Below are 19,586 nucleotides of genomic sequence, written 5' to 3' on the forward strand. Positions count from 1 at the left end.
CTACTCCTCACTGATGAGCCCCAACAAGGGCGAAACATGTTTGGGGATGCTTGTGGTCTCGTGCAGAAGGGATGTGGCCTAGCAGTTCGGGCTGGACTTCCCCTTTTGGGCTGGGGCCAAGCCTGATTTGCATATGGTCTTTCCCTTCTGTAATGGCTTGGCAGGCGAAGAACGGTGGTCTGGAGGGTTGCCCAGAGCATTGCCAGTGGTTAAGATTAATTCTAAACCTTCCAGCCATCACCTCTTTGTTTTTGCTATATAAATGGACGTTGCCTTAAGAGTGACAAGACGGAACTTCTCCTGATTGGAGAAGAACTAGACAGCCAATTCCTACATTGTACTATAGATAACATCAGCATTCCAGTCTCTGAAACAGTAAAAACCCTCCCTCTGAGTTTACTTACACTCAAACCTCCCTATGTCCAGGCAAGTCAGCGCCATTGCATCTGACGCAGCATACCACGCCAAGCTGCTCAATGCAGCCAGACCATTCCTGCCTCACCATTGCAAGAGCTGTAACAGGATCCAGACTCGACTACTGCAATGCCCTCTTTGCAGGCACGTCAGTAAAAAATTTGGAGAAGGTCCAAACAATCCAAAATAGCATGCTCCTTGCAGCTACTGGCATCCCAGGAAGGCCGCCAGGAGACAGGCCCACTGGCTACCCATCAAAGAGCGCACCCTCTTTTAAACCCTGCCTTTAATCCACAAATGCGTCAATCACACGGCCTCTCTCTACCTTCCCCAAAGAATACACAGATCTGCATCCTCCAGACCAACAAGTACACCAAACACCAACATGCTCACAGTACCCAAAATCAAAAGAGCCAGAGCAGGCGGCGTCAGCTTCCCTTTCATAGCAGCCCTGCAATGGAATGCACTGCCACCGCCCCTAAGAGCAGAAACCTCGCACCTAGCCTGCTGCAAAGCCATCAAGACAACTTTGTTCACCTAATCCGAGACTGTAAAGATTCAATGTATGTACTATGACTGCCCATGCTATATGTATGTAATCTTTCTACAAATGTATGACACCTGCCTCATGTAACTAAGCTCATTACCTGTAACAGTGCCTCGATGCCCCTGGGCTGTATGCGCACTTTATACATTTAAAAGTAAATAAACAAATAAATACAGTGTTGGCATTTGGACCACATGGAGACAAAGCTACTTTCCAGAGACTCATACACAGGGTTCTGGAACCCTGTCGAGAATTTTCCAGGCCTACTTCACTTAGATGACATAGCACAACTTGGGAAGAATGCCAAGAGCACCTATATGCCACCTGCACCCCCTGTGGCAATTTGTCCTAACAGCTACTGTAGCTCCACAAGGTTTGGTGGAGTATCTGGATTTCAGGTCAGAAATGGTTACCTGGTGCCCCGATCAAAACCAAAGGAAATTCGGGTCTTTCTGGGCCTATCGGATGTTTGTCCCCAACTTTTCATCCCTGGCTGCACCCCTTAACTGGAAAACTGGGAACGAGGCATCCAAATACCATCCACTGGGACAAATAAGTTGAACAAGGCTCTGAAAAGCAGAAGACCAAATTGTCCTATAGTGTAGGCAAATCATGCCAGACATTCTGAAAGAATTCCACCTCCAGACCGATGACTGCATAAGTCCAAAATGACATCTGTGAGAGAGTTGGAGTGTTTTGTGGTTAAATGGGCAGATCGTAGCTTACGATATTAATCACTGGGTAACAGTTTAAGCTAATCACTGATCATGCCACATTAGTCTGGGTAGCCTGTAATAAAGATACCAACCTACTGATACTCCGATGGGTTCTAAATCTACAACCATCTCCTTCAAAATAGAGCACAAGGAGGGAAAGAAACAGAGGAATGTGGACTACCTTTCAAGATACTCCAGGTATAAAGTTTGAGAAAAGAAGAGGGGGACTTTAGGGAATGGGTGTGACAGGGTCAGGGCCCAGCCCCTGTCAGGGTGAGCAGAGACCTGGGGAATACGGCCTACCAGGAATTGCTAGAGCCTGACCAACCCAGAGGTGGTGGTAGGGAGTTGGGAGGAACCACTATCTATGACTCCCCTGAATGCATGAACATGCATGACAACATTGACACCACTATCCCCACTGCAATGTCATTCAGCCTCTGTTGTGGCAAGGTTTCTTGAGCTTGCATTTTAAACCACATTTCCCACAAACAAGCTGGTTATCTCAGGCTGAGCAGCACAAAACATCTAACTCCCGTGATGATCAAGGCCCAACAGCACACCAACAGAAGGATCCCGCACAAGCATGGAATTCATTGTGTGGCTATCAGGTAGGTTTCAGAAAAACCTGTTCAAACTTATAAATAAAACCACTGAAACGTCATACATGGAAGCTGGATTCACGTGGCACACAGTGACATTGCTTAGTAACATTCTTGGTGTTGCTCTCAATTTGTCCATATTAATTGTAAGAATAAGTCTATTAGTAGTATATTCTAATTTATTTTTCTATTTTACATTTTTATAAATTATGTACTGTTTTGTCTTGTTCAAAAATTGGTGTAATAACATGTATTTCATTCATGTTGTGATGAACACACATCCCTCTATCAAACTATTATGAGCATTCTTTTACATGTTTGTCAGCATACATTCCAACCCTCCCGATCTAGGTGCGAAACTCCTGATTTTTCTATCAAAAACATTCAGTTCTCCCGCTTTCTGGGCTAAAATCTCCCTCCCTGGTGCTCCAAAATGTCAGCATGTATGTGTCAGCCATTTATAGCACTTACATTTATTTTAATGGAAAAAAAGCTATCATATCTGGTGTCTTGCCAGTTTATTTTTGCTATGCACTCCTCCAGTATTTGTGGTAATATAGCAAAGTAGTCATTTGTTGTTGTATGTAAAACATAAAGCAGAATTTAATGAATGGTTACATTTCAACCTTTGGGAATGCTAGTTGTAAAATGAGCTACATTACCTCCACGCCCCCCTTCCTTGTCACAGTACGTACTTGTGAGGTCCCAACCCCTCCATCAGGAATCCATTCCATCTTTTTTATATACTGTTAGGGAGAATTATCTTATGAGGCTAATTTCCCAAACCTAGTGAGTCCCCCAGCAGCTTTGCTGGATTTTTGGGGTTTGTTTTTTCTCCTGCTAAGAGTGAGACTCTTTTACTCCCACTCTTAGACATGATTTGAGGTATGTCTTTGTCTTGTTATGTGCTTATGGGCTACGGGGTTTCTTTTTACTCCATAGGGTATCATCTGTTTTTCTGTATGTGGGGTACACAGCACCCTCAGTGCAGTACCACAGGGGTGTCACAGTGACCCAAAACATAGACTCCATACCGTGGGACTGACTACTCTCTCCCACGGCATGTAAAGTCACCATTGGCTTTACTAGTCCAAAATTGTGAACAGAACCAGTACAAACCATCATATTGTGGAAGTACTGGTAAGGGGTAATTTGATTGCTCCTGGGTCTGTTTTCGAGGGGGCACTGTCCCGTCCCCCCTCGTCGAGTTTCTGGCTGGTGGCAGTGGTTACCACGCAAATTATTCCACCTGAATATTCTCTATGGGATTTTCCCATTGATTTTAAATGCACCACTTTTTGGTGCAATGTTAAAGATACCGCTGGTTTATTTATTTAATATTAAATCACCGGTTGGGTCTTTTTGTCAGAACTCGATTCTAAAACGGCGTTTGTGTCCGTCTCTGTAACTCTGACCAAGGTCGAGCCCCTTGTTCCACTATTTTGGCGGGGTTCTCCACAGAAGCCCTCCAAATGGTGCCACTCTGTCTGGGTTCCACAGGAAGGGTGGAGGGGGGAATTGGCACCCTGGACTGCGTTGCCTTAGCAACCCAAGTCGCACTCTACTTTGATTGGCCCAGTGGTGAGCCGGCCGGCTCACCACTTAGCATGCGTGATTGACAGCTAGGCTGATGAATGGGGGTTTTTCTGCATAAAAGCAGGGCCTTTGGAACTGGAACTTCAGAAGTCGCCACAGGACCTAAGAATCCGAAGAGGGAAGAAGCTGAGCCATCTGCAACGACGACACCACCGGTGAAGCCCTGCTGCAGCCACCTCACAACTTTTCCAACGACAAGAGAAGATCTTCTGCTGGACGAGTCTTATTCCCCTGAGCTGGTGGGATCAACCAGGTCGCCCTTTTCGCTTTCCTATGACGTCTCTTGGCCGAATCGCCTGTGCCAAGCACCCCGGCGGCCGAATAGCCAAGCTCACCACTTTTGACCACGAATAAAAGGACCGCACCTTTTAATCGGGAACTCCGTAGCTGGTTTCATCCCTGTGCAGTGCAACGACTCCACGTTTCCTCCTCGATGAGATCTTCTCTTCCCCTGGTCGGAACCATGAACTTCAACCACTGCCAGGAACAACTGCCCCCGCTGGAGCTTCCTTTCTCTTTAAGGTACTGTGTCCTGCCTGGCCTCCCTTTCTACAGATTGCTAAAGGAGACCCTTAAATCCTTGGCTTCTAAACTGGGTTTGCTCCAGGCCTTCTAACTATATCTTCTGAATCACCCCAACCTCTTTTGAACACTCTGCAAAGACTTTCAGTGCACTTTAAACCGTGTGATCCTGGGCACATTTCGCTTTGCTCCATTTAAAGTGGGCCTGGTCTATGAACTTTGGCTCTACAGTATAACCTGCCTTTCTCCCCTTGCTCTGAACTCTTAAACGTGTTAGGAACTGTTTTATTTCTATGCTCTGTCTTTTTCTCTCCCTTTAACTGCATTATCAGAGTGCCATCTTGATTAAGCGCTCACATCTGTTTTAACAAATAGTAGTGTTTTAACCCTGACTTGTCTGGTAACTATTAAGTGAGGTGTGTATACTTTACCTGACTGTGTTTTAACTTGCTTTTGATTGAGAGTGCTAGTATATGCCATAAAGTGTGTTTTAAATAAATAATTATATACTTTTTATACAAAGCTCTGGTCAGTGTTTGTTTGCTCTATTGTGTTTTGGCCCTATTGTGTATACTCTGCATACTGCCCTACTCTTCTTGAGAGAAGTCTGACTGCTTAGCCACAGCTACCAGGTAAATCTGGGTGGTGCAGACTGCTACCAATTGGGTTTACTGCTTATTCCTGTAGTCTTAATCTTTTTTCAGTGTTCCCCAAAGGAACTGCACAGGATTCTGCCTAACATATACCATACCTGCCCCACCCCTCTCTACTGAGAGTACAATGCTCTCAGCCACAACATGTCAGTTTTAATGTTCTTGCCATCCTAACCGCATTTATCGGTAGGTGGCTGGGCCGCCTGCTGCTCTGTTTATCCTCTACGTGCTGTGCTGTGAGGGGGCACCTGCATTTGGCCCTTTTCCCTGCGCTCTTGGATGCGCTGCGGCTCCATGGCCGTTGTGGTGGTTGCCTCCTGGCCCTTTTGCTGGCAGGGGGCCTAATTGAGGGCTCCTGGTCCTTAACCGGGGTGGGCAGACCCTGCTACTACGTGGGCCGGAGAGCCGTTGGCTCCTGTGTGGGGCACTGTTTCCACAACAGGCTGGCTGGTGGGGCGGGGGGGGGGGGGCGCTGCAGGGGCTGGGCTCTCATTAGCCGGCAGTTGTGCATGGTTTTCACCTGCTCGGTACAGTGCGCCTTTCATTACTGGTAGGAGCTGGTATTCTTTCTGTTCCTGTGGAGGGACTGGCTCTTGCCTTGTGCTCCGTTCTGCCCCTTAGGAGCTTGGCTGGCGTTCTGTGGGTATTCTGCTGCTGTTCTGCAGTGTCAGCTTCTGCCCTACTGGGGCTTTTCTGCTGACTGACTGGTGCTTTGCTGGTGCTGTTCTGTGGGGCGGCGGTGCCATGGCTCCCAGTAAGCGCCTGGCCAAGCGGAAGCATCTGCCATCAGATGCGGTCTCAGCTGGTTCACTTTCTTCTTTGGTGAAAAGGTGCAGAGGGTCTACTGGAAGCTTGCGAAGGTGCTCCACTGGTGCTAAAGGAAGGGTTGGTCCATGTTTGCTGAGAGCGCTTGCAGAAGGAGTCTCCCATGCAGGGGAAGGCCGGAAATTCCAGGCCCGGAGGTAGTCTTTCTCTTCCTCTTCTTTGGAGGGGGGATGTGTTCCTCTTTTTCAGTTGTAGTGGGTGTAGTTGCCAAAGAGCTTACAGGGAAGTACTTGGATATGGATCTTGTGCTGATTCAAGTGGAAGACTGCATGGGTTTTAAGCAGCCTCCTTCTATTGTTGCTTTGGTATCTGGTTCAATGCCTTCTCCTCTGCACGTTACGCATTAGATTGAAATGAGGCTGCCTTTTATTCCAGACATTAAGAATGGGTGCTGTGAGACTGGCAGGAGCCTGAGAAGGTGGCACTTCCCACTTCATGTCCAGGTTCTAGCCCTTGCAGACGGCTGTGCACGAACAGAAGGACAAGACTGATGATTCTGCCGTAGGAAGGTCACGCGCTGGGTGCATATAGCGTTCTGGGCGGTTGCTCATGATGACTCGCATGCAGAGACTGCTCTCAGTGGATTCAGACATTTGGCTAAACTGCTGGAGGTTGGGGCTGACTGTGTACCACTATTGCAGGCTATGCAATCGCAGGAGGAACTGGTCTATAATCAGGCTTATAATGGGGTGTTTGGGTGGCAGCAGTGACCATAGGGGCTGCCGCGTTGGGCCGCTGCCACTTGCATCACAGTCGCGAACATTTGGATGAGCATCGTTAAGGCAGTGGCGCTAAAGATTCCCTTGGAGGGGAAGATGCTGTTTGGTGATTCCTTGGAGGACAGGGTACATCATGTGTTTAAGACTGACAAGCATGCTGAATGCCTTTGCAGGCACTCAGATGCTACGGCCGAGTCGGGGACCCCCTGTGTCGAAGAGGAGTTACGCAAGCCTTCTAGTTGCCACAGAAATCCGGCCAGTCCTTCTCCGCTACGTTATTGCTGAAGTATTGCCGCCTTCTGTGTGGGAGCCAGATTCTGGTGGTTCTGGCCGGTGATGGGGGCCATGGCCTAGGATGTCTTGTGACCCAAATTGTCCGATGGAGGCATGAGATCATCCGATGGGGATATGAGGTCGAATTTGCCTCTTCTCACCTGTGCTCAGGGTCGTTGGCGACCCCTGTCCCCAGGTTGGTGAAGCATAGTTTGGCCGTGATGCAATGGCGCCTGGCCTTGTGGACGAATGGGGCCTGCTTTTGGATGGCACAGGGGAGTTTCACAGCCATTGAATTGGGCAGTCTGCCTCCAGTGTCCACTCTTAGGGGCCACATTATTCAGGGGCTGGGCTTCAACCAGGGAAGTAATCAGAGTGCAGGGATATATGGCAGCCTGTTTATTTGTGGTTCAGCAGGCAAGACGACACATGAGGCCGTTGTGTCTCACTTGTGCTGCTGCAGGAGGACGGATTCTCAGGCTTACAATCCAGGATTGCCATCATTCCAGAGCTCAGGGCCCAGCTCCAGTGATGGTTGGACTCTGCCAGTCTTCTTTGTGGATTTCCGCAGCTTCGACCTTATCCGAACGTGATTACCACCGACACCGGATGCCTCAGCGGGGGGCAAATTTGGGGGAATTGGGCGTTGGACGGCAATTCATTCCTCTTACTGGAGACAGCAGGCTGCAAATTGCCAGGCTCTGCAGGAGCTCTCTCATTGCATCCAGGAATTGGCTGTATTGTGGCGGACAGACAACACATCAGCAATGGCATACGTGAACAGTCACAGAGGGACTCGGTCTCATCTGGAATCACTCGCATTACAGTTGGGATGCTGGGCGGAGCTCAACCTTCTGTCTCTACAGCCAATTCGCATCTGGGTGTTGGACAACGTCCAGGGCGACAGCTTGGCCAGTGGGCTTTCCTCCTCCTGTTGGGCATTGCGTTGGTAGGTGTTTTGCCTGATTTGCAGGAGGTTCAGTATGCCTCTGCTGGATCTGTTTACCTCTTCTCAGGATACTCAGCTGCCTTGGTTCTGTTTCGGGTTCCCCTGTCCGGGGGCTTGGGGAGTGACTGCCATGACGGTTTTCTGGCTGCAGAATTTGCTCTATGCCTTTCCTCCTTTACCCCGGCAATCCGAGTTGCTGGTTAAGATCTGAGAATCAGGGTCGTAGGTGATTCTGGTAGCTCCGTTGTGGCCGAGACACTCTTGGTATCCTCTTTTGCTCGACCTCGCAGTGGCGCTGCATTGGTTCCGCCCTCTTCCCTGTGCCTCCTTCTAAGAATCTGAGGACTCCTGTCCCTCGCATCCCGTGTTGGGTAATTTGGGAATTGAGAGGCAAGGGTTGTGTCATCAGGGGTTTACTCTGTAATTTGCTCTAGCTGTACCAAAGCGCAGCAGCTCTTCCATGCTGAGGGTGTATGACAGGCTTTGGATGCATTTCTGCATGAGAAGGCACTAAAGTCTGTTGATTGCTCTGTGTTGTTGATATTGCAGTTCTTACCAGAAGGCTGGGTGGGACATGGGCCTTGCCGTGTCCTCCTTATGGGCTCCGTAGGCTACTATTCAGGCTTTTCCAGGGCATTGGGCTGCTGGTGACTCGACTACTGTAGTCTCTTGCGGACCAGTGCTGTTGTGTGTGCAAGGGTGCCTCCATGGGACCTTCATTTAGTGTTGCGTTCTTTCCAGTACACTCCATTTGAACCAGTGTAGTTGGTGACATCAAGTTTCTATTTTGGAAGTCTGTTTCTGGTTGCAATTACCTCTTCCCCAGGTAGGGAGAGAATGGGACGTTGCTGTGTTAAGTCCCGTTCTTGCGGGTCCAGTTGGATTTGCTTCTTCTCCTGCTTTCATCCGAAGTATCTACATTTCACCAGGCACAGGACATTGTTCTTCTGTCCTTTTTCCCCAATCCCACTTCTCCGCAGGAGGAGCAGGTGGAGCAGTGGCACAAGGTGGATGTCAAGTGGTCTATCCCGCGTATCTAAAAGGGACTGCTTCCATTAGGTAGTCAGACAGTTTGTTGGTTATGTTTGGAGGGTCGAAACCTGGCCTGAGGGCAACTGTTCTACTATTAGCCAATGGATTTGGCAGGTGATGGCTTTGGTCGATTCAGCAGCACAGGTTACCTTGCCGACCTCTATTTGGGTTCATTCGACTACGGGCTGGTTAGTGTCATGGGCAGAGATGCAGGGTGTTGCTATTTAGACCATTTACAGGGGGGTGACCTGGGTCACCCAAATACTTTCACCAGACACTATCAACTCAACTTCCATGAGCAGGCGTCCACCTACTTCGAGGAGTGGGTGTTGAGGGCTGGTAGACATGTTCAACAGTAATTTTTGTGGTTGTGGCTAGTGATACATTGGTGGTGTGGGGTTGGAGCAGCACTCTGGTTGGTCTGTGTTTTTCTTCATGGATCATTTTTCACTGCTATATTTGGTATGCCTCACATGTAAGTACTGGAACGAGGAAGAGATAATCTTCATTACTCCACGTCCTAATCTTTCTCATCACAGTACTTGCGACTCGCCTCTCCTGCACTGGTGTGGAGTGAAAACAAGACCATGATGTGTTAGTGTGTTAGGAGGTATTGAACTGACATGTTGTGGTAGATGGGAGTGTTATGCTCGATGTAGAGAGGGGTGGAGTATGTATGGCATATAAAAACACATGGAATGGATTCCTGATGGGGTGGGTGGGACCTCATAAGTACTGTGAGAAGGAAGGGTAGAACTAGGAATAAGAAAGATTAACAGTAAGTAACTGGCTGATTACAGTAGGGTTGTCGGGGACGTATTCATTTTATTTTAATGAGTTTGGTGGATTGTACCCGGTGGTACCATCCCTCTGCCAAAGGTTATAATGACAGAGTTCTTAGGGCCACTTTATATATGCGAATATGAATAAACAGGTTGTTATGTAGGCCTATCAGGAAATACGAGCACAAAGGAGGCACACATTCAGTATACAGAGTAGAGCTCTATCTTTACTGCTCTCCCTTACACAGCTTACTTCTCACTGCCTTCCTTTCTTCCTCGTCCCCTTTTTATGTCCCCCCACGTGCAATCCCCTCTTGATGTCAATTCCTTGTGGGTGCTGCTACGTGGCTTTTAAAAGGGGAGAATCTCCTCTTCACTTATGTCATGGTTAGCTGTTACATTTCCTCGACCAGTCTCTGGGGTTTCTTTATTGTTCTGCAGGGTCTTTTGCAGTCACCTGCTTCTGTCGCCGAATCTGTACCACATTCACATTTCCTGTTTTCAATTCCTCTTCATCTGTCATACGATCTCCATCTGTTGTTTCTTCTTCTTTTGGTGTTCTCAGAAGCTTGAAGTACCATGCATTTCTCGTTGTTTCTTGGTTGTCTGTTTGTGTCGTTACCATAGTCCCTTTTAAGTAACTTCGTCACCAATGAAGAATTCTTTGGGTTCTGCTCGTCTTCTGTCATCGGTTTGCTCTTTGGAGTCCTGCTTTTTCTTTGGGTTTCTCATTCGTATGTCTGAATCTTCATTTTCTGTCTAGTTGTCAACTCTAGGCATTCTTGTTCTTGGCTGGTATGTTATCATTTCAGCAGGGTTTTTTCCTGTGGCGTTCCTGGAAGTATTTCTTCAATGATGTAGCATCCTGCAGAGAGCTTGATGCATAGACATGTTATCAATTAGTGTTTTCGGTACTGTTCGTTTGATCAATGGCATAAATCTCTGAGCCATTCCATTGGCCTGAGGCCACAGAGGCGTGATCATCTGGCAAAAGACCCCCATGTGTTTAACAAATCTACTGAACTCATGGCCATTAAATAGTGGGGCATTCTCAGTATTGACTCTGAGTGGAGTGCCCCATTCACTGAAGAGTTCATGATGTACTCCTGATATATATATGGGAATGCAATCGTGTGGACCTGCTTAACCATTGGGAATCTTGTGTATTCATCAACCACCACAAGGAGATTCGTTACTGTAAGTTCACACCTGGGCTTTGGAGGTCACACCTGTGACCTCCAAAGCCCATAATGCCGAACTAGGGGAGCAGGGGACACCCTGCAACACCCGCTCACTTAGTTCAGCATTTTTGGATTAATCATTTTCTACTATGCCGAATGCACAGAAAAAGCGCATTCAACATTTATTTCCTATTATTTTGGGGTAATATCGTGAGACTGCCAACCTGCAGTGCTCTGCAAACATTCAACAGGTTGTGGTCATGTTCATCTTGCAACGTTCCAAAATTCAGGAGGTAATCGCTGCAATTGAACGCTACTTGTAAAAGGGAACAGGATCTGACTAATTGTTTCCTGGAAGATTTCGGTGGCTTATGAAATTCAAAGATTGAGCCACTTGTATCTGAAGAGGCCCTTAACTGACGACGGTGCTGTTTTTAGGTGTTCAAATACATGTTGGCATTCTTGGGACCATTGAAATCAAGAATTCTTCTTCCAGAGGCAACACATTGGTTCCGTCATATGTCGGTAGCGTAGTTGGGTAGATACCTGGTGCAGTATCCTGCCATGCGAAAGAAAGACCTCAACTCAGCCACTTGGCATGGGGCCATGAGGTGAAGTATTGTGTGTACCTTTTCTGGATTTGGTTGTATGCTATGGTCAGAGAACACGTGTCCATGTAACCGCAGATGTCTCTTGTCCACTTCGCAATTCTGCTTGTTTAATGTGAGACTGGATCCCAAAACCTTGAGTTTCAAAATTGCAAAGCCGATTTGGTCGCATTTTGAAATTCGAGCTTTGGGGATTCTGTTAATTTGTCCCCACCTTTGCATTTAATGTATGGGGGTGACACCCTTGTGACCTCCAAAGCCCATAATGCCAAACGAGGGGAGCAGGAGACACCCCGCAACTCCCACTCACCTAGTTCAGCATTTTGGGATTAATCATTTTCTACTATGCCGAATGCGCAGAAAACGCCCATTCAACATTTATTTCCTGTTATTTTGGGGTAATAACGTGAGACTGCCATCCTGCAATGCTCTGCAAACATTCAACAGGTTGTGGTCATGTTCATCTTGCAACGTTCCAAAATTCAGGAGGTCATCGCTGCAATTGAACGCTACTTGTGAAAGGGAACAGGAGCTGACTAATTGTTTCCTGGAAGATTTCGGTGGCTTATGAAATTCAAAGATTGAGCCACTTGTATCTGAAGAGCCCCTTTTGAAATTCAAAGATTGACCCACTTGTATCTGAAGAGCCCCTTGTGCATAGAAAATGCTGTTATGGGTTAGGATGTGGGGTGTAGCTCCAGCTTGTTGTAGCCCTAATTAAGGTTCAGTTATGAAAACCAAATTGCATTGTTCAATTTGACAATCATATCTTCTATCACTACAAAAAACTTTGTTAAGGGGACGTTATGGTTAAGTTGCACTACTAAAAACCTATGAAATTCACTAAAAAAAAGTTTATGTGACATGGTTGACATAGGCTAAGCAACCATAACTTCCCGCACCACTGTGCACTGCTAACACTAACACCCAGGACATCAAAGATGACATCACAAATGTCCTTGATGACATCACTGATGACATCACATGTGCATTTACTTTTCATACAAGGGGTTGTGAATGTAATTGTAGCAAAAAAGTATATGGGATTATCGGGACATGTGTAATAAATTACATACTTCATCACACAATGTAGTGTTCTAAAGAAAATTCCATTGCAATGTTCTTTCTAGTACAGGAACCTACTCATACAGAAATGTAGGTACTGGCTGCGGCATACACCACAGAGGTGCTATGTTTGTACTTTCCAAAGTTGTATAGTAAAAAGGTCAATGTTTCTATATCACACTTTTGTGGTCTGTGAAACATGTACTAAGTTGCTAATAATGCATCACTTACTACATATTTCTAGTAATACACACAAAACATAAAAAGACCACAATGCATACAAAGATGGGATTATATGTGGAGAGTAAAGTAAGCATACAAGAGGCAGTATCATTAGCAACTGTGTATAAGGTACATGATTGTATTCACGCACAAAAATGATTCCTGTGTTTCGGGCCTGCTTCTTCCCCTATATATGTACATCATAAGATGCGATTAAATTCTATGGAAAGTATTGTAAGAACATGTGAACAAAACGAAGGGGCTACACATGTGATGTCAGATGTCATCAATAACATTTGTGATGTCATCTTTGATGTCCTGTGTGTTAGTGTTATCAGTGCACAGTGGTGCGGGCAGTTATGATTGCTTAGCCTACCATAACTGGCGAATTTCAGGGGGTTTTCGGTTTTACTTTCAACCATAATGTCACATTTATAAAGTTTTTTTAGTGAATTTCACAGGTTTTTAGTAGTGCAACTTAACCATAACGTCCCCTTAACAAAGTTTTTTTTTGGTAATTTTACGGGTTTTTAGTGGGGCAACTTAACCATAATGTCCCTTTAACAATGTTTTTTTTATTGAATTTCATAGTTTTTTAGTAGGGCAACTTACTCATAATATTCTGTTAACAAAGTTTTTTTACTGAATGTACACTTTCATCATGTGAATTTGGGAGATGTGTACTATAATTCCCTTACTTTATATACATGTAACATAGAACATACCGAACCCCCTCGCTAATGATATTTGAAAGGCACGGACTGAGCGCCTGTCTGTGGACGGGCACGTACAAGATCAACACTACCCAAACAGTCAGGGGGTATCTGAAATTGTACTATTGTGCCATATGAGAAATCCACAAGTTTAAAAAAGAACACAGAAACACATTGTAAGTACTAATAACTAACCAATTGAACCTGCACGTCTCACACATTACCCATGCATTTAATTACCATGTAGAATGAAATGGATTATACCATAACAAAATAAGATATGCCTCCAACGTAATTACCTCACAGAAACGGTGCAGCCAGAAGCGACAGTAGACGCACAGAGCACAACGAAGACAATTTACAAGAAAATAGTAAGTGAACTTCATTTTTCTTATATGTGTGTGTACTTTTTTGTATGAGGTGCAGAAAAAATAATGTATTTCTGTTGTTTTGATACAAAAATGTGCAGTACTTTGGAGTGGTTGGAGGAGAATTTTCTGCATGGGAAAATGTCTGAAGATAGTGATAAGAATGGTACACACTGCTCTGCATAAGCAAAATAATGGTCAGTATTGTATGGGCATTTAACATATGTATTTTTTTTTAACAGGAGAGGAAAAAAAAGATGAAAGGCCAACAAACGACGCAGAGGAAAACAGGCTGAAAAGGATAGAACTGAAAATGGACACATTAAATTATAATTTTAAAAGTTTAAGGGAATTTGTGGAGGAGTTTGTGAGAGGAAAAGTATGTTATCACTGTCCCATCTGTACCTGCCCCCCTTCTCCATTCCCTAGTGAACTGTCCCCAAACCTTCAAGAGGAAAATAGACGTTTTGATGAAACATCCATCCCTTCTTCCCCGCACAAATCTTCGCCTCACAACCAGCCCGTATTGAACCCTAATTCCCCTATATTCGTGTCAGTATCTGCTTCCCCCTGTGTTTCTGTTGATTTAAGTGTGTGTGTGTATTTTGAAAGTTTTTGTATATTAGTTGTTCATGAAGAGTTTGAGAGAACTTTTAAAAAAAAAAGATATAAAATGTCCGCCAACAGAGCGCCTGTTCGAGCTATCTGCAAGCAATAGAGTATGGATGTTCTAAGGGCAATACACCTACCCGTAGCAATGGCAACCAAGATGGAACTGATCTTAGAATGCACCATCTGTGCAAGTTGTGCATAAATAAATAGAATGGGGCGTCCTAAGGACATTATAGCTCTCTGTCCCGCTCATAAACGAGATAAACCATGTTCTTAGAAAACACCAGGTGTCCGGGATGTCGGTAAATGAGCAAAATGGGAGTGTTTTAAGGACACTATACCTGTCTGTATCGTCCGCATCCAAGATGGAAACGTCCGTAGAATAGGGGCGGTGGCCGGCATGTTTGTAGTCAAAGAAAATGGAGGTGTCCTAAGGACACTGGACCTGTCTGTACAGTCATGAGATAATGCTTGCACATGCGCAGTATGCTCATAAGTACAGCAAACATTGCGCCTGTCCCTAACTGTCTGTCTCACTTGTGTCGCACTTTTAATTAGTTGCAGGACCCGAACACTGTCCGTAGGACATTTGCGCGCATGCGCACGTTTGTAACTCTGTATTTGCTGTCCAGTGGGCACTCATTTCCCCCACGGATGTGTTCAGGACGTCATCATGTGACCGCACCCACGCTGAGTGTGTGGACTAATTTGCGCAGTTTGTGTGCTTCCGCAACATTACAAAAGAAGTTACATACAGAAAGGGAAATTATTTCACAGTATAAAATCATCATTTCACTTTTGCCATACAATAGCTGTACCTGTGCACGTATTGTTCAAAGTTTTTGGTACGCTTTTGAGTGATGAAGATGGTCATGAGCCGCGCCCCTTCACTCCTATAAATGGCCACACCCCCGAGTGGACCTTCATTGTGCCTCTGGCTATAGCACATTGAGTTGTGTTGCCTTTACTGCTGTACTGACCAATAGGAAAGTAATTGTTATGGCATCCATGGGTACTGTTGCTTCATTAGCTTCAGCACCACCCCCAAACCCTCCACTGCCACCACCTCCCCAAGGGCCTGCAGAGGGATATACAGGTGAGGATGTAGAGATCGAGGAGGAAGAGGAAGAAGAGAATGAGGTGGAGGAACTCCACACTACAAGCACTCGCCGGGAGTCGTGGGTGTGGCGGTTGTTTTCCCTTCATGGGAACATGGTGAGGTGTAACCAGTGCCAGTTGGTGCTGAGTCGCGGGAGACCTGGTGCGTACAGCTTTGGTACGACAACCATGAAGCGACATCTAACTTCATTCCACAGTGCGGACATTCGCAAGGTGGTGCCATGTAAAGAACATAGTAGGTTGAGTTCCTCCACAGCATCCTCTGTGTCCGATCCTCTCACCACAAGAGACACTCCTTTGGGGGAGCGCATCCCTCTAGCTGCCTCACAAGCCATTCGCGATGCTGTTGACCCTTACCTTTCAAAGGTGACAATATTGTGTGTGTATTGCGATGCAGTACTCTGCAGGGGGAGAGTTTTCGAAGTGCTTTTGAGGCTACGGTCATGGAGCACCAGAAGAACTGCTCCCTACCTAAGTGTAGCCCACCCTATATCTTTCTCCACCTGCCTCTTCTTATCCCCGTGATTGGTGTCCCTTCCTTACCCTCCTTTGCCCTCCTTTGCCCTCCTCTCCTAGAGTGTTGTGTGCCCAAAAGCAGTGAAATGGAAAACTACAAACATTTTAAAAAAAGGGCTCTTTTCAGAGCTCCCTTTCTTAGTTAAACAATAGAACTATCAAGTGACCGTTGTAGGCCTCTGCACATTTTTGAAAAAGTCTGCGGACAGTCGGATCAGAGCGTGACGACTGTAAATTTAAGTATTATTCCTTGTGATGGGTGGACCCGTGTCTCGGGCCGCCCCGTACTCGCATCCACACGCACACACTCACTGCGTAATGAGACACACGTCTGGGCTTTCCAAGGTCCTGGCGGCAACTGCCGCACGGACCGTCTTTATTACAAACGCGCATGCATGCCCAGAACGAGGCTTGCGCATGCGCACAATTTACTTAAAGACGTAACATCCCTTTTTTTCTTTGAACAAAACAACACAACAAACAACAATTTTAACTTTCCCAAACGTGGGTTGCTGACCTGCACCGGTTGCCTGCTCAGTCTCCTGGGTCCAGGACATAGTCCTTGAACCAAACAGGCGGGTTGCGACTCTGTCGCACCGGATATCTACTGCCACCCCTCGGGGTTGGTGGCGGAGTCCCTCCACCCGGTGGCAGGTCCATGGGTGTGTCTCTGTCGGGGATCTCGATACTGTCCTCCGGTGGAGAAGCTTCTGCCAACCCAGCCTCTTGGGGCCGGACATCCACTTTTTTGAAGAATAACCTATTGCGGGTAACTGTACCCTTTCGCTTGCCGCAGTTACCATGGACCCTTTCACATGGGTGACTGTCCAGGGTTGTGGTTCGTACGGCAATGACAGCTTCCCTTCGGGTCGGCGGTTCTGGACCAGCACAGAGTCTCCCACGGCGAGCTCCTTATCTTGTAGGCCTCGCCTTTCACTTTCTCTCTCGTTGTGGGCCTCTCTCTCCTGTCTTACTCGGTCATTGTCTATGACCCCCGGCTCGCAGCCCTCAACTTCTGGGAGGAGTCCCCTCGGGCAACGCCTGAACAAGACTTCGCTGGTGCGACTCCTGTCGATTGGTGGGGCGTTGTTCTGTACTCCCTGAGAAATTCAAAGCGGTTTCTTTTCAGTTCCCCTCCATCGTTTGCTGCTATGCGGAACACCTTGTTGAGCGTCCTCATGAACCTCTCGGCATCTCTGTTTGCTCGGGGCCAAAGCGGTGATACCTTTCTGTGCTGGATCCCCTTCTCCCTTATGTATTGCGCAAACCGGCTTCCGGTGAATAGTGGCATATTGTCTGAACATAGGATTTCCGGGAAGCCATGCGTGGCAAACATCTTTTCCAGGGCCAGGATCGCATGGTCACTTGCTGTTAAGTCGACTAGTTCCACCTCCGGATGCCTCGACCACTGGTCAACCACTGCCAAAAAGTACATGCCCCTCCCGGTTGACCCAAAGTCGGTGTGGGCCGTGCCCCACGGCCTTTCACTTCTCTCCATGGAGTTGATCGGAGGCGCTCTCTCAAGAGGGCTGGCTGCTTGGAACGGCAGGCCCCTTTTCACGTGTGATTCTACCAGGCCCTATAGGTCCGGAAACCATACTTTAGGTCGCAATCTCGCCTTCGTTTTTGCTACCCCCTGGTGACCTGTATGCGTCAGCTCCAAGACTCGGGCCTTAACGACTTGGGGACGACTATCTGTCGCCCGCGTAGCAGCAGCCCATCATCCGAAACTGACAGTTCATCACAAACTTTCCATAGGGCCTGGAGGTCCTTCTGGGCTCTGTCTTCCCGCCTGGTGTTGTTCTGTAGCACATCTCTCCATACCCCGCTGCGAATCGCGGCCTGGATGATCTTGAACACCTCATTGTTCGCTGATTCCCGGGCCACGACATCCCTGGACAGCGCCACCAGCATTGTACTTTCTATGATGTTGTGGATGAATTCTTGGCACTTCACTAGTTCTCCCTGGCCTAGTCTTCTTTCCTTGTTCGGGTGACAGGACAGTAATCTGCCGGATTGTTCGTTCCTGGTCGGTACAGCAGTTTGACACCGTACTCAATGAGGGCGAGCATCCAGCGCTCAATCCGCAGAGGGGGCTTCGAGCATACACCTGCTAGGATAGGCAGAAGTGGCTTGTGGTCCGTCATGACTGTCACCGGCTTTCCGAGGATATACAGTCTAAAATGTCTACAGCCCCACAGGATTACCAGCGCCTCCCTCTCGATCTGCAAGTAGCGTCTTTTGGTCTCCATGAGGGCCTTGCTCGGATATGCAATGGGTAGCATGTCACCCCTGGCGTCTGCCTGCATAAGAACTGCCCCTAGACCCACCGGACTGCTGTCATGATGTCTACCCCCGGAGCACCAGGCCAGGCCCAGCACCCCCGGGAGCAGGCATCATGCCCCCGGGTAAAAGCCCAGCGGCCCCTTATAGGGGCTCTTTGGACTCTGTCCTGGCGCCGTTGGCACCAGGCTCATGTTGGACATCAGTCCTGGCGCCATAGGCGCCAGGCTCATAAAGGAAGGTGTTTTGTGCACTTACTGATGCAGACCATGCTGCAAGATTCAGGCCTCCCTGAGACCTGAAAGGGACTATTTTTTCATTGGGAAGGATACTTACCTGGAACTACTTTGGGGGCTATTTAAGCCACGCCCAGACAGTAGCTCACGCTTCGCGTTGTTCTGCATCCAAGCAGCTGAACGCTCACCGTGTATGCTCCTGCATCTGGTCTCCAGCCACGCCTGCCTCGATCCTGGAATACCTGTAAAGAAAGAAGAGAAGAGAAAGGCGAAAACCAAGAATTTTATCAAACTTCTTACCTGCATCCGGAACCTTCACACCAGCGTTCCTGAGAAAAGACTTTCATTTAAAAGCACCGCATTGCTCGCTGCAGCACCGCACTTCACTCACCTGTCCTCGGGAGTTCTTCTGGCTCCACCGCGACTGTCTGCTCCGTTCGCCACATCTCTGCGCCTAGGGGTGAGAAGAAGAGACAAAAAGTGAGCAGAAGGAACATATGAGGAAAGCCTAATTTTCCGCCATAACACTTACCGGTCTTCTGTTGGTGGACCATTCCTCATTTCGGGTCGGCGCCGCTTCGTTGGCAGGTACCGCACCCCGGCCCCTTTGGGGAAAGGACAAAAGACATTACTGGAGGAATATAAAGACATTAAGAGGGGTCACCCCCATCGCTAACTCACCTGAGTTTACCATTGGCAATTCAATCCCTCAACGCATCGCCTTCATTCTGCACCTGAAATAAAGGACAGATCACAGGTTAGGAAGGCAACAGAAAAGGAGGCTCAACACTTGAACTTTTGTAATCTTCATACTTACGGCGTTCCGCTCGGAAAAGTCAAGTGGATTTTGCCAGCGCCATTCTGAAAACCAGTGAAGTAACTGGACAAACACGCGCCCCTGCAGCAGAAGCAGGATGGAGAGTTCATCCTTTCAAACCATAAGGTGAGCTTCAACCGGGGATTTCGGAGGAAGTTAGAGAAGAACGAAGGGGGAAGGGGGGAGCAAGCACACTATTATGCAGACTGTTAATCC

Source organism: Ambystoma mexicanum, chromosome 8 (genome assembly GCF_040938575.1).
Source record: "Ambystoma mexicanum isolate Mex_15411 chromosome 8, UKY_AmexF1_1, whole genome shotgun sequence".
In the NCBI taxonomy this organism is placed as follows: domain Eukaryota; kingdom Metazoa; phylum Chordata; class Amphibia; order Caudata; family Ambystomatidae; genus Ambystoma; species Ambystoma mexicanum.